General features: G+C 41.8%; 1 pseudogene; it reads right to left on the bottom strand.

Moving 5' to 3' along the window:
* Positions 1–15,146, bottom strand: part of LOC139235442 (Ig heavy chain C region-like) — a 139,246-nt pseudogene that overhangs the window by 33,468 nt on the left and 90,632 nt on the right.

The following is a 15,146-nucleotide window of genomic DNA, read 5'->3' as shown; positions in this document are numbered from 1 at the left end:
AATACGTGGTCAGTAGAAAATAACCAACGACAAAAGTGTGAGCTGTTGGAGAGAGAATCGGAAAGCGCAGGAGAGTCACGTGCTGGAAGTGGTGCAGGGGTGGGGGGCGGGGGGCGGGGCACTGTGTCAGTATACTATGCAGAAGTCCGCAAACTGCTCCACGATTAAGGTGCTCACCTACAATGTGATCTCTGAAAACCAGGTAGAGAGGAACTGATAGAGCAGGTCAGTAGGAACATCGAAGCATAGAAACATAGAAAATAGCTGCAGGAGTAGGCCATTCGGACCTTCGAGCCTGCACCACCATTAAATAAGATCATGGCTGAACATTAATGATTTAGACGAGGGGATTAAATGCAGTATCTCCCAATTTGCGGATGACACAAAGTTGGGTGGCAGTGTGAGCTGCGAGGAGGATGCTATTAGGCTGCAGAGTGACTTGGATAGGTTAGGTGAGTGGGCAAATGCATGGCAGATGAAGTATAATGTGGATAAATGTGAGGTTATCCACTTTGGTGGTAAAAACAAAGAGACAGACTATTATCTGAATGGTGACAGATTAGGAAAATAGAAGGTGCAACGAGACCTGGGTGTCATGGTACATCAGTCATTGAAGGTTAACATACAGGTACAGCAGGCGGTTAAGAAAGCAAATGGCATGCTGGCCTTCATAGCGAGGGGATTTGAATACAGGGGCAGGGAGGTGTTGCTACAGTTGTACAGGGCCTCGGTGAGGCCGCACCTGGAGTATTGTGTACAGTTTTGGTCTCCTAACTTGAGGAAGGACATTCGTGCTATTGAGGGAGTGCAGCGAAGATTCACCAGACTGATTCCCGGGATGGCGGGACTGACCTATCAAGAAAGACTGGATCAACTGGGCTTGTATTCACTGGAGTTCAAAAGAATGAGAGGGGACCTCATAGAAACGTTTAAAATTCTGACGGGTTTAGACAGGTTAGATGCAGGAAGAATGTTCCCAATGTTGGGGAAGTCCAGAACCAGGGGTCACAGTCTGAGTATAAGGGGTAAGCCATTTAGGACCGAGATGAGGAGAAACTTCTTCACCCAGAGAGTGGTGAACCTGTGGAATTCTCTACCACAGAAAATAGTTGAGGCCAATTCACTAAATATATTCAAAAGGGAATTAAATGAAGTCCTTACTACTCGGGGGATCAAGGGTTATGGCGAGAAAGCAGGAAGGGGGTACTGAAGTTTCATGTTCAGCCATGAACTCATTGAATGGCGGTGCAGGCTAGAAGGGCTGAATGGCCTGCTCCTGCACCTATTTTCTATGTTTCTATGTTTCTATGTTCACCTCAATACCCATTTCCTGCCTTCTCTCCATACCCCTTGCTCCCTTTAGCCATAAGGTCCATATTCAACTCCCACCTGAATATATCTAACGAACTGGCATCAACAACTCTCTGCGGAAAAGAATTCCACAGGAGAGCAACTCTCTGAGTGAAGTAGTTTCTCCTCATCTCGGTCCTAAATGGCTTACCCCTCAACCTTAGTCTCTGACCTCTAGTTCTGAACTCCCCCAACATCGTGCACATTCTTCCGGCATTTAACCTGTCCAGACCCGTCAGAATTTTGTATGTTTGTAGGAGATCCCCTCTCATTCTTCTAAACTCCAGCGAATAGACGCCCAGTCGATCCAGTCTCTCCTCAGATGTCAGTCCTGCCATCCCGGGCATCAGTCTGGTGAACCTGCGCTGCACTCCCTCAATAGCAAGAACTTCCTTCCTCAGATTAGGAGACCAAAATTGAACACAATATTCCAAGAGAGGCGTCACCAAGGCCCTGTAGAGCTGCAGGAAGACTTCCCTGCTCCTATACTCAAAACCCCTAGCTGTGAACGCCCAAATGCCATTTGCCTTCTTCACCACTTGCTGCACCTGCATTTCAAGCTTCAATGACTTATGTACCATGAAACGCAGGTCTTGTTGCACCTCTCCTTTACATAATCTGCCACCATTCAGATAATATTCTGGCTTCACGTTTTTGCCACCAAATTGGATAACCACACATTTATCCACATTATACTGCATCTGTGATGCATTTGCTTACTCACCTAACCTGTCCGAGTCATCCTGCAGTCTCTTAGCATCCTCCTCACAGGTCACACCACCACCCAGCTAAGTGTCATCTGCAAGCTTGGAGATATTACTCTCAATTCCTGCATCTAAATCATTGATGTATATTGTAAATATCTGGTATCCCAGCACTGACCCCTGTGGCACCCCATTAGTCACTGCCTGCAATTCTGAAAAGGACACGTTTAACCCGACTCTCTGCTTCCTGTCTGCTAACCATTTCTCTATCCACGTCAATACATTGCCCCCATTACCATGTGCTTAACTTTGCACACCAATCTCTTGTGTGGTACCTTGTCACAAGCCTTTTGAAAGTCCAAATACATCACATCCACTGGTTCTCCCTTGTCCACTCCACTAGTTGAGTCCTCAAAAATTCTAAAAGATTCTTCAAGCATGATTTCCCTTTCCTAAATGCATGCAGACTTGGAGCGCTCCTTTCACTGATTTCCAAATGCCGCTAATTCATCTTTAACAATTGATTCCACCATTTCCCCCAGTACTTATGTCAGGCTAATTGGTCTATAATTTCCCCTTTTCTCTCTCCCTCCTTTTTTAAACAGTGGTGTTACATTAACTACCCTCCAGTCCATAGGAACTAATCCAGAGTCGATAGACTGTTGGAAAATTATCATCGACGCATCCATTATTTCTAGGGTCACTTCCGTAAGTACTCGTGGGATGCAGACTATCAGGCCCTGGGAATTTATTGGCCTTCAATTCCGTCAATTTCCCTTACACAATTTCCTGTCCAATAAGAATTTCCTTCAGTTCCTCCTTCTCGATAGACCATCGAGAAGGAGGAACTAGTATTTCTGAAACGTTATTTGTGTCTTCCTCAGTGAAGACAGAACAAAAGTATTTGTTCAATTTGTCTGCCATTTCTTTGTTTCCCATTATAAATTCACTTGATTCTGATTGAAAGAGGCCTACGTTTGTCTTCACTAAACTTTTCCTCTTTTCATATCTATAGAAGCTTTTGCAGTCAGTGTTTATGTTCCCAGAAAGCTTCCTCTCATAATCTATATTCCACGGTCCGAAATTGACCCTTAGTCCTCCTCTGCTGAATTTTAAATTTCTCCCAGTCCTCAGGTTTGCTGCTTTTTCTGGCCATGTCCAACAGGCACATTCCTATTTATGCTTTTGTTGATTCCAAAAGTTAGTGGAATCTCCATGAACATAACTGGGATTCACCTTTTGTTTGGTCGGCCTGGCCCAAATGGTCCCAGGGTCACATGCTAAACGCGTGCACCCCTGGGATATGTGGACGTTTATGCCTGCGTACCTGTAGAGGCCCAGGAGCACCAGTGTTCGAACTTCCGTGACCATCATTTAGGTTCGTATTTTCTTGTCAGAAAACAAATTTATGAGTACGTAACATTGATAGATAAATGTAATCATTCGTTCTTGATGGACACATAAGCTAAGTTTGGAATGATTTCACTTCAGGCAAGTTCAATCTGCTATAATTTGTAGCCTATTTGCTCAGTCGCAACAACTGGACAAACACTGTTGCTCCTGATGTCCGTGTCTTCAGCACATTCTCTCCGTACTTAATGTGGAAAAGCAGATGGTGAGTTCTTACACTCTAACTCAGACCCTGCTGATGTGAGCGTGTGTGTTACTGTTTCGAGCATGTTACACAGTGCAGCAGCGCGATCGCCATTCAAAGCTCTGCGACCTGAAAATGTACAGCAAGGGATTGAGGAAGGCAATGAATGAAGGGAGGGTCCAGTTGTAAAATTTACTATTGCCACTGTAAAAAAACTGGGAATGGATTCGCTGGATCTAGCAAATCCTTAATCTCAAAATACAATCAAAATACAGTTCAGGGATGTGATAAGGGTCAAAGCAGAAAAGAAGCACCAAAATTACACGAATGTACTTCAGCACTTTCTTCTTCATCAGCTCCATAGATTCCTTCTCAGCTCCCACTTCTATCATTACTTTTGCGGTTAGGGTATAGCAGATCAACAACATCAGGATCAGAAATAATTTAATTTAAACAAATTGCATGAAAATTTGCCACGATAATTGCATATATTTGCATGAAACCTTATCTGCTAATTCTCATTACGAAAAGGCTATCAGGCTCAGGGCCAACACTGCCACCCAAATTGCATAGACTAGAATGAGGTAGCATCAAGGCCTTCACCAGACATGAGACCTAATGTGGTGGACAAAAAAATATATTGGTCAAGGAGATGGGGTAGCGTTGCTGGTTAAAGAGGAGATTAAAGCAATAGTAAAGAAGGACATTAGCTTGGATGAAGCGGAATCTGTATGGGTAGAGCTGCGGAACACCAAAGGGCAGAAAACGCTAGTGGAATTTGTGTACGGACCACCAAACAGTCATAGTGAGGTTGGGGTGGCATCAAACTGGAAATTAGGAATGCGTGCAATAAAGGTACAGCAGTTAGCATGGGTGACTTTAATTTACATATAGATTGGGCTAACCAAACTGGTAGCAATATGGTGGAGGAGGATTTCCTGGAGTGCATAAGGGATGGTTTTCGAGACCAATATGTCGAGGAACCAACCAGAGAGCTGGCCATCCTAGATTGTGTAATGAGAGAGGATTAATTAGCAATCTTGTTCTACGAGGCCACTTGGGGAAGAGTGACCTTAATGTGATATAATTCTTCATTAAGATGGAGAGTGACACAGTTAATTCAGAGAATAAAGTCCTGAAATTAAAGAATGTTAATTTCGATGGAATGAAACGTGGATTGGCTAGGATAGACTGGCGAATGATATTTAAAGGGTTGACAGTGGATAGGCAATTGCAGACTTTTAAAGATCACATGGATGAAATTCAATAATTACACATCCCTGTCTGGCATAAAAATAAAACGGGGAAATTGGCTCAACCGTAGCTATCAAGTGAAATTGGGGATTGCGTTAAATCCAAGGAAGAGGCATATAAACTAGCCAGAAAAGCAGCAAACCTGAGCACTGGGAGAAATTTAGAATTCAGCAGAGGAGGACAAAGGATTTAATTAGGAGGGGGCAACTAGAGTATAGGGAGGAAGCTTGCCGAGAACATGAAAACTGACTGCAAAGCTTCGATAGATATGTAAAGAGAAAAAAATTAGTTAGGACAAATATAGTTCCCTTGCAGTCAGAATCAGGTGTTAGGGAAATTGATGGGATTGACGGCCGATAAAACACCAGGGACTGATATTCTGCATCCCTGAGTATTTAAGGAAGTTGCCCTAGAAATAATGGATGAATTGGTGTTCATTTTCCAACATTCTATAGATTCTAGATCAGTTCCTATGGATTGGAGGATAGCTAATGTAACCCCACGTTTTAAAAAAGGTGGGAGAGAGAATACAGGGAATTATAGACCGGTTAGCCTGACATCGGTAGTGGGAAAAATGTTGAAATCCATCGTTGAAGATATAATAGCAGCGCATTTGGAAAGCAGTGACAGGATCGGTCCAAGTCAGCATGGATTAATGAAAGGGAAATCAGGTTTGCCAAATCGTCTAGAAGTTTTTTTTAGGATGTAACCAGTAGCGTGGACAAGGGAGAACCAGTGGTTGTGGTGTATTTGGACTTTCAAACGGTTTTTGGCCAGGTCCCACATCAGAGATTAGTGTGTAAAAATTAAAGCACATGGTATTGGAGGTAATGTATTGCCATAGATAGAGAATTGATTGGCAGACAGGAAGCAAAGAGTAGGAATAAACGGTTCCTTTTCAGAATTGCAGACAGTGACGAGTGGGGTACCTCAAGGTTCAGTGCTGGGACCTCAGCTAGTTACGATATACATTAATGATTTAGACGAAGGAATTGAAAATAATATTTCCAAGTTTGCAGATGACACTAAGTTGGATGGCAGTGTGAACTGTGAGGAGGATGGTAACAGGCTGCAGGGTGACTTGGACAGGTTAGGTGAGTGGGCAAATGCATGGCAGATGCAGTATAATATAGATAAATGTGAGGTTATCCACTTTGGTGACAAAAACAGGGAAGCAAAATATTATCTGAATGGTGACAAATAAGAAAAATGGAGGTGCAACGACACCTGGGTGTCATGGTACATCAGTTATTGAAAGTTGGCATGAAGGTTCAGCAAGCGGTGAATGGCATGTTGGCCTTCATAGCGAAAGTTATTGAATATAGGAGCAGTGAGGTCTTACTGAAGTTGTACAGGGCCTTGGTGAGGCCACACCTTGATATTTATGTAGAGTTTTGATCTCCTTACCTGAGGAAGGACATTCTTGCTATTGAGGGAGTGCAGCGATGGTTCAAAAGACAGATTCGCGGGATGGCAGAACTGACATATGAAGAAAGACTGGATCGACTAAGCATATATTCACTGGAATTTAGAAGAATGAGAGGGGATCTCATAGAAACATGCTAAATTCTGATGCGATTGGACAGGTTAGATGCAAGAAGTATGGTCCCGATCTTGTGGAAGTCCAGCACCATGAGTCTAAGGATAAGGGGTAAGCCAATTAGGACCGAGATGAGGAGAAACGTCTTCACTCAGAGAAATGTGAACCTGTGGAATTCTCTACCACAGAAAGTTGTTGAGGCCAGTTGGTTAGACATATTCAAAAGGGACTTAGATGAGGCACTTGCAGCTAAAGGGTTCAAGGGGTATGGAGAGAAAGCAGGAATGGGGTAATGAAGTTGCATGATCAGCCATGATCATATTGAATGGTGGTGCAGGCTCGAAGGGCCGAATGACCTACCTTTGCACCTATTTTCTATGTTTCTATGTAATAGCAATGCAGGTCATGAAAAGTGCGTTGCCATAAAGATTGATTAGACGCAAGAGGGCACTGACATCACGGAATTACTCCATAATCTGCTTCCAAGGATAAATTGCATAAGAGAAAGTATAGAGACCAGGATAATCAAGAAGTCGGTGATCATTAAATCCAGAAGGAGGACATCACTTGCTTGTGAGACCTTCTTCATTCGTACGATGTGCCACAGTGCACTTGAGGTCCCGGTAATGCCCGATACAAGCACTAATACAAGGAAACAGGGAAGGACGATGGTTTTGTTCTGTGCCACTTCGTCATAGGCGTTGTCCATCGAGGGCCCAGTCTGATTGGATGAGTTGATCTCCGACCCTGATCTGTTGACTTGCGTTCCAACCCTCAAAACTAACCATTTGATGTTGTGGCAAATAATAAAGAGCAACCGATCAAAATATGGGGTAAATTAAAGATATATTCTGCAAAAACAGTTGATACTGCAATGTAAGGTTATTTGTTGTTGAAGTTATCAGTTGCTTCTCCACCATGTTAATCCGATCTCACTGGGTTTGACTGGTTGAAGTTACCTCCTTTTTGAGAAATTAACCAGGTGGGTCGATGAGAGCCAAACATATGAAGTAGTGAATATGGATTTTCGCTAGGCTTTTGATAAGGTCTCACATGGCAAACTGATGACAAAAGTAAAAACTCTTGCGATACAGGGCAAAGTGGCAAGTTGGACCAAAAATTGGCTCAGAGGCAGGAAGCAATGGGTAACGGTTGATGGGTGTTTTTGTGGCTGGAAGGATCTTTCCAGTGGGGTTCCACAGGGCTCAGTACTAGATCTCAACTTTTTGTGATATACATCAATGATCTAGACTTGAATATGGGGGTATGATTGAGAAGTTTGCAGATGATACTAAAACTGGCTATATGGTTGGTAATGAAGAGGGAAGTTGCGTAATGCAGGAAGATATCAATCAACTGGTCAGGGGGGCAGAATAGTGCAAATTTGTATTGAATCCAGAGAACTGTGAGGTAATGCATTTGAGGATGGCTATCAAGGAACGGAAATACACTTTAAATAGTTGGAAACTGAGAAGTGTAGACGAACAAAGAGACTTTGGATGTCCAAAGTGCATGTCCACAGATCCCTGAAGGTAATAGACCAGGTAGATAAGCTGGTTAAGAAGGTTACGGAATGCTTGCCTTTATTTGGCAAAGCAAAGCATACAAGAAAGGTGGTTTATGTTTGAACTGTATAAAATACTGGTTAGGCCACAGCTGTAGTAGTGAGTGCAGTTCTGGTCACCACATTACAGGAAGGACGTGATTGCACTCGAGAGGGTATAGAGGCGATTTAGGAGGATATTGGTAGCAGTGGAGAATATTAGCTGTGAGTACAGATTGGATTGGCTAAATTTGTTTTCCTAGGAACAGACGAGGCTGAGCGGAGAACTGATTGAGGTGTATTCAATTATGAGGGGCCAAGATAGAATAGATAGAAAGGGTCTATTTCCCATAGCAGAGGGGTCGACTTACACCGGGCATAAATTTAAAGTAATTGGTAGAAGGTTTAGAGGGCAGTTGAGGGGAATTTCTTAATGCAGAGCGTTTCCGAGGTCTGGAACTCACTGGCTGAAAGTGTGGTATAGGGCGTAACCCTCACCACATTTACAAAGTACTTGAATGTGCAGTTGAAGTATCGTAACCTGCAGGGTTACGGACCAAGGATGGGAAGTGGGATTTGGCTGGTTTGCCTCTGATTGACCGGCATAGTCACGATGGGAGAAAATGGCCTCCTTCCGTGCTGTAGACTTTTGTGATTCTATGATGTTCCTCTCTGAAATCTTTGGAAACCAGTAGATACAAGAGATCCCTGAGGTTCCAGCATGCATAATTTCACACATCAAGGAGGAAATTGCATCCTGTAAATGGACGGATATGATTAAAGTTATTGAAATACTGAAAATAATGTCATCCTATACGTGAGAAAGCGAGATATCTGTGCACTGACTAATATCTAAGTCCCTCTCCCTCCCGATGTTAACTGTATATTTACAGATGTCTCGATGACCCCCACCTCTCTCGCAGGAAAACATATTTACATTGACTGGTGTCTCCCAGTCTCTTTCACTCAAGAAATGTTTGTACACTGCTGGTATCTCTCAGTCCCTTCCCAACTCAGGGAGATTTCTATAGACTGGCTGGTGTCCCTCAGTCCCTGCTCGCACAAGAGATATCTGTGCAGTGCCTGGCGTCTCAGTCTCCTCTCTCTGAGTGAGATAGCTATGCACTGGCTCCTGTCTCTCCATCCCTGTCAAGCATGGAGGTATCAATATATCGACTGTTGTCCTCATTCCCCTATCCCTCATGGCTATACCTGCATACTCAAGAGATATCTGGACACTGACGGGTGTCTCTCTGTCTGATGTCCTGAGGAGCTATCTGTACAATGGACGGTTTATCTCTGTCCCTCTCCTTCATGGAGATATCAGAATATTGACTGATGTCCCTCAGTTCCACTCCACAGGGAGATATCTGTACATTGACTGATTTCTCTCACTCCCTCTCCTTCAGGGGGAGATCTCGACATTGATTGGTATCCATATGACTTCCTTCCTCAGGGACATATCAGTACATCGACTGGTGTCTCAGTCTGAAACCCTCATGGTAATATCTGCACGGTGACGGGTGCCTCTTAGTCCCTGCTTGCTCAGGTAGATATCGATCTATTGATCTATCTATCTATCTATCTATCTATCTATCTATCTATCTATCTATCTATCTATCTATCTATCTATCTATCTATCTATCTATCTATCTATCTATCTATCTATCTATCTATCTATCTATCTATCTATCTATCTATCTATCTATCTATCTATCTATCTATCTATCTATCTATCTATCTATCTATCTATCTATCTATCTATCTATCTATCTATCTATCCATCTATCTATCTATCTATCTATCTCTCTCTCTATCTATCTATCTATCTATCTATCTATCTATCTATCTATCTATCTATCTATCTATCTATCTATCTATCTATCTATCTATCTATCGATTACTCTATAAGGAGAGATTGAGTAGACTACTCCTATATCCTCTAGAGTTACGAAGAATAAAATGTCATATAAAAACTACAACATTCATCCAGGGCTTTACAGAGTAGACGCAGGGAAGATCTGGCAGGAGAGTCTAGAACTAGGCTTTCACTATCTCAGGATAAACCAGGACTTAGATGAAAAGAAATGTCTTCACAGAGGGGGGTGATTCTTTGGAATTCTCTGCTCAAGAGGGCAGTGGAGGCATACTCGTTCAGTATATTCAATGCACATGTCGATAGATTGTCGGATAATAAGTGAATCAAGGGATTCTTGATAGTGCTGGAAAGTGCAGTTGAGGTACAAGATCAGCCATTACCTTACTGAAGGGCGGAGAGGCTCGCAGGGCCAAATGGCCTCTTGCTGCTCCGATTTTTTATGTTATTATGTATCCCTGCATTGTACCTCACTGATTTTCATTTGAATATAATTTCTGATGTGACTCGTAATGTACATCCACGGTTTTAAGGACTGTTGAGATAGTGTCCACTTGATCCTGAGACATAGCATCACATCCAGCAACAAGGAAAGGAGATGAAGGTCGGTCTGATTCAGACTGGATGAGCAAGTTGTTTACATTCTTTAATTACAGTGTGCCAAATGTACATTTATCAAGTGTCAATACACCCTGCTGTTTCCATCTCCTGACCCTCGCCCCTCTCCTGCATTATGTTATTGCAGACTCTGGTCACCAGTCCCACCATGCAGTGCATTATATGTCTGTACAAAATGAGATTTCCATAACTTGATTTTGAAATTGTAACTTTTCCACACACACAACTCGAACTGCAAACAGCGCTCATTTTCTCTTCAAGGACATTCCTTTCATTAATATGTTGCTTTCAACATGATATTTACCTATCTACCGAGCTATCTGTGTGCCCTATCAATATCTATCTTTCAGTCTGTCGATATATCTATAGATTCTTCTAGCCCTCTTTGTCTATCTGTCTAACTATCTATCTGTTAGTAAGTCTGTCAGTCTGTCTATCAGTCTGTCTGTCGGTATGTCTGTCTATCTATCTATGTATGTATCAGTCGATCTATGCAACTATCAATCTATTTGGCTGTCTGTCTATCTTTCTATCTGCCTAGCTGGCAGATTATCCCTCTCTCTTTCTATCACTCTATCAATCAATCAATCTATCAATCAATCAATCAATCAATCTATCTATCTATCTGTCTGTCTATCTATCTATCTATCTATCTATCTATCTATCTATCTATCTATCTATCTATCTATCTATCTATCTATCTATCCATCTCTAGATCTAGGAATTTATCTCTTTTTCAATATCTTTATTCGTTTATAATTGTAGCGCCCCCTACTGCTTTCTTAATTTTTTAACGCATGGAATAGTATGTTCTTTAATAATTGTTGCGCCCCCTGCCTCCCTCTGACTGATTTGCCGCAAGACAAACGACGCTCTGTATACATTTAGCAACGCCCACTGCCATATGACAGATTTTCTGCAAGAGAACGGACACTCTACAAACAAAGATACGAGCATACATGCAATGATGGAAAGGTTAAGACCATCTGGTCCATTGAGCCTGTCCCACGCCGCCCGAAACCATGTGATCTCCTGGAAGTAGCAAAAGACTGATTAAAAACCCAGGCCAATTTGGGGGAAGAAATTTGGCAAATTCTTCTCTGATCCATCTAGATGATCGAAACTAGTCCAGGTGATTACTCTGGCCTTGAATTCCCTGCAGTACCTCCCTTCTATAACATGTGATCTCTACCGCAGCCAGAAACAAATCCTGCTTTCACTTGAGGAATTCAGTGAGTCTGCATTCATTACATGAAACGACAGATTGTACAGTGGTCTACTATCTTCTGGGAAAAGATCCACCTCCTGACATCTAACCTAGATCTAGTCCTATACAACTTAAATGTGTGATACCTGGTCCAACCTAACCTATTTAATTGAAATTAAATATCGGTTGGAAAACCTTCTATTTCCTTCATTATTATATAAACCTCAATCAGATCCCCCCTAAGTCTACGCTGATCTAAGGAATTGAGTACCAACACATTCAACCTATATTGGTAATTAAAATGCTTTATACTTGGAAATAGCCTCGTGACCCTCTTGTTCTCCTTTTCAGAGTGTCAATATCACCTATCATGTGAGGAGGACAAAACTGGACACAGTATTCAAAGCTCAGTCTGATTAAGGCCTTGTTCAAGGACATAACAGTATACGTCCTATTATAATCAAAAGTCATTTGGATACACCCCGATGCCTTATTTGCTGTAACTATCACTGCACGGCATTGCTCATGTAACTTTAAGGGTGTATGTACTAGAATGCGCAATTCCATTTCTATCTGCGCCAACTTTAATACCTTTCCCTGGAGGGTGTAAGAATGTGAACATTTGCCCTAACTACATGCATAAATATGCACTTATCTAAGTTGTACATAATTTTCCAGCCTTGAGCATAATCTACCAGCACATTAAGATCTGCCTGAAGCAGTCGAGCATCTGCTATAATTCAAAATCTCACTCAGATCTTGGTATCATCTGCAAATTTAAAAGTTTTGCGCGCAATCCCAAAATCTAGATCATTATTAAAAAGAGTAAAACACAATATACCCAACACTGACCCCTGCGGGACACCACGGGTGACTAGTCTACAATCAGATTCAAATCCATCAATTATTACTTTTTGACTGTTTCCTGCCAGCCAGTTCTGAATCCAACTCAATATATTTCAACGTATGCCAGAGGCTCCGATCTTATACAAAAGCCTTTTGTGCGGTATTTTTCAAAATGTTTTGGGAAATCTGAGTGGACAATGTCTACTGGGCTTCCCTGATCCACAAACTTCGTAACTGTTTCAAAAAATACAATTAGATTTGTGAGATACTACCTCTTTTTTATGAAGTCATATTGGTATGCCTAAAATGTGCCTCCCGATCCAAGTATTCTTAAATCCCTTATGTTTGCTTCAAGCATCTTACATATTACTGATGTTAAACTGATGGGCCTATAGTTGCCCGAGTCTGTCTTGTCACCTATTTCAAAAATGGGGTCTGCATTGGTCTCCATCCAATCTGTAGGAACCATTCAAGAGAGCAGTGAGCTATTATAAATACAGGCCAGCAGCTCTCACAGCTCATGTCCTATCTCCCAGAGGACCATCAGGTGGATATCATCCAGCGCGGCTGCTCTATCTATTTTCAAGTTCTTAATTATTTTTACCCTAACGTTTTTATCTTTGGTAATGCTGCTAACAAAACTAGTAGAATTAAATTCTAATATTCGAGAATCATTTTCAAGGGTGAAGACTGATGCAAAGTACAAATGTAATATTTCCACCATTCTTAGTGATTCCTTTGAAACCTGCCCTTGAACACCCTTCAGTGGCCCAATTCAATCTTTGATAAGTCTCTGATTCACCACGTAAAGAAAAATCCTGATCCCATTACTGCCACAGTTGTCTACAAACCATTAGTCCATTAGTGTTTGATGTTGTGATAGCAGCCATCATTTTCTTTAGCTGTTTCCTGTATTCAACCCTGTTTATTTGAGTATTGCATGTTTTAATTGATAAAACACGTTTCTGTTTACATCTTATTTGTCTGTCTAGTTGTACCATCCCGATTATTGATTTATCGGATGATGAGGGATGTGCTTTATAATTGTAGCAGCCCTTCTGCCGTATGACGGTTTGCTGCAGAACAAGGGGTGCTCTGTCCAAAGATAGCACCACCTACTACACTATGACTGCTTTATTGCAGGATGGGAGACAAAAGTTATCATTAGATCGCACAACTGCTTTCTCCCATTGAGATAATTTGGGTCTGATTAAGGAACATAACAAACCATTAGAAATAGGAGCAGGAGTAGGTCCTATGCCTCTCGAGCCTGCTCTGCCATTCAATAAATTCATGATTGATCATCGAACTCAACTCCACTTTCCTGCACAATCTTCATATCCCCAGATTCCCCATAGACTCCAAAAATCTATCTACCTCAGTCTTGAATATATTCAGAGATTCGGGATCCACAGCCCGATGAGGCCGAGAATTCAAAAGATTCACAACCCTCTGAGTGAAGAAATTCCTCCTCATCTCGATCCTAAATGGGCTTCCCCTTATCCTGAGACTGTGCCCCATAGTTCAAAAGAAAACACCAGGAATTGAACTCGGACCTCTATGCTGTGTATGGTTTTATGCCATCTTCGAATGTCCAGATGGAGATTTACATTATATTTTCCTTAGAAAGATACGGAAGTCTTTTTTCCCCTGCCACATGGTGCAATATTCATTGGAAGTTATTGTAATGTAGAAAAGGTGAACTCGAAAATGGCTGCCTTAACTTGTTTGTTTCAATGACCGTAGCTCACAATAAAATTGCATAATCTGATTGGCTCACTAGGGATTAACATTCGGTATAACTAAGGGATCATTAGAATGAGCCACAACTCATATTGGAGCTATTGTCTCCAGCAATTCGTTTCTCACAGAGAATGCACGCCCCTGGAAACAGTCCAATACTTGCCATTTACTATCTGCTTCTCGCTGCTGTCGGTGTTCCAGGTAAGGTATTACAGCAAGTCATTGGTTGTTAAGGATATCACGGTTTCTGCTGATGATCTGCATCTTTACCCGATTTGGCATTTTGTGTTTCGAGATTTTGCTTCACAGCCGCTTTGTTCATTGTGTTCTGATGAAAGATCACTGATCTGATACATTAACTCATTTTCTCTCTCCACAGATGTTGCTTGACCTTCCAGGTTTTCTGGTCTCATTTCAAATCTCCCTGAGTCAGAGTATGTGTCTTCTGTATCCCTGTTCAGTGTGACATTTTATTGGAATTGTAAAGTTCCCCGGGTGTCCAAAGCAAAATTTATTACAACATTATTCTGCATCAGCGTGACTTTCTGTCCCAGATCTATATTCGCACTGCCTTCAGCTAATAATCTCTGTTCAAGTCCAAAAGTCGTTATTTTTAAAAAGTAAGAATCGTGTGACTGATGAAAAAATCTGAAGTGAACCAATGCGACAATGATCGGTCAATAATGTGTATCTTGATATGTATTTCCCGCCACTTTTTATCAGTACAGTTAATTCTGGTGATCAAACACAGGTTCACAAATGCTGTCGACGGACAAATGTCCAGAAATGATGCGTGTAAAGGGTATTTAAAATGCATCTCTTTCTGGCTATTGCGTTGAAACGATACTAAAATCAACTGTGTGGTTGATAA

This window comes from Pristiophorus japonicus, chromosome 23, assembly GCF_044704955.1.
Source record: "Pristiophorus japonicus isolate sPriJap1 chromosome 23, sPriJap1.hap1, whole genome shotgun sequence".
Classification (NCBI taxonomy): Eukaryota; Metazoa; Chordata; class Chondrichthyes; family Pristiophoridae; genus Pristiophorus; species Pristiophorus japonicus.
Note: the sequence above shows the minus strand (reverse complement) of the source record. Positions and strands in the feature narration are given on the sequence as shown.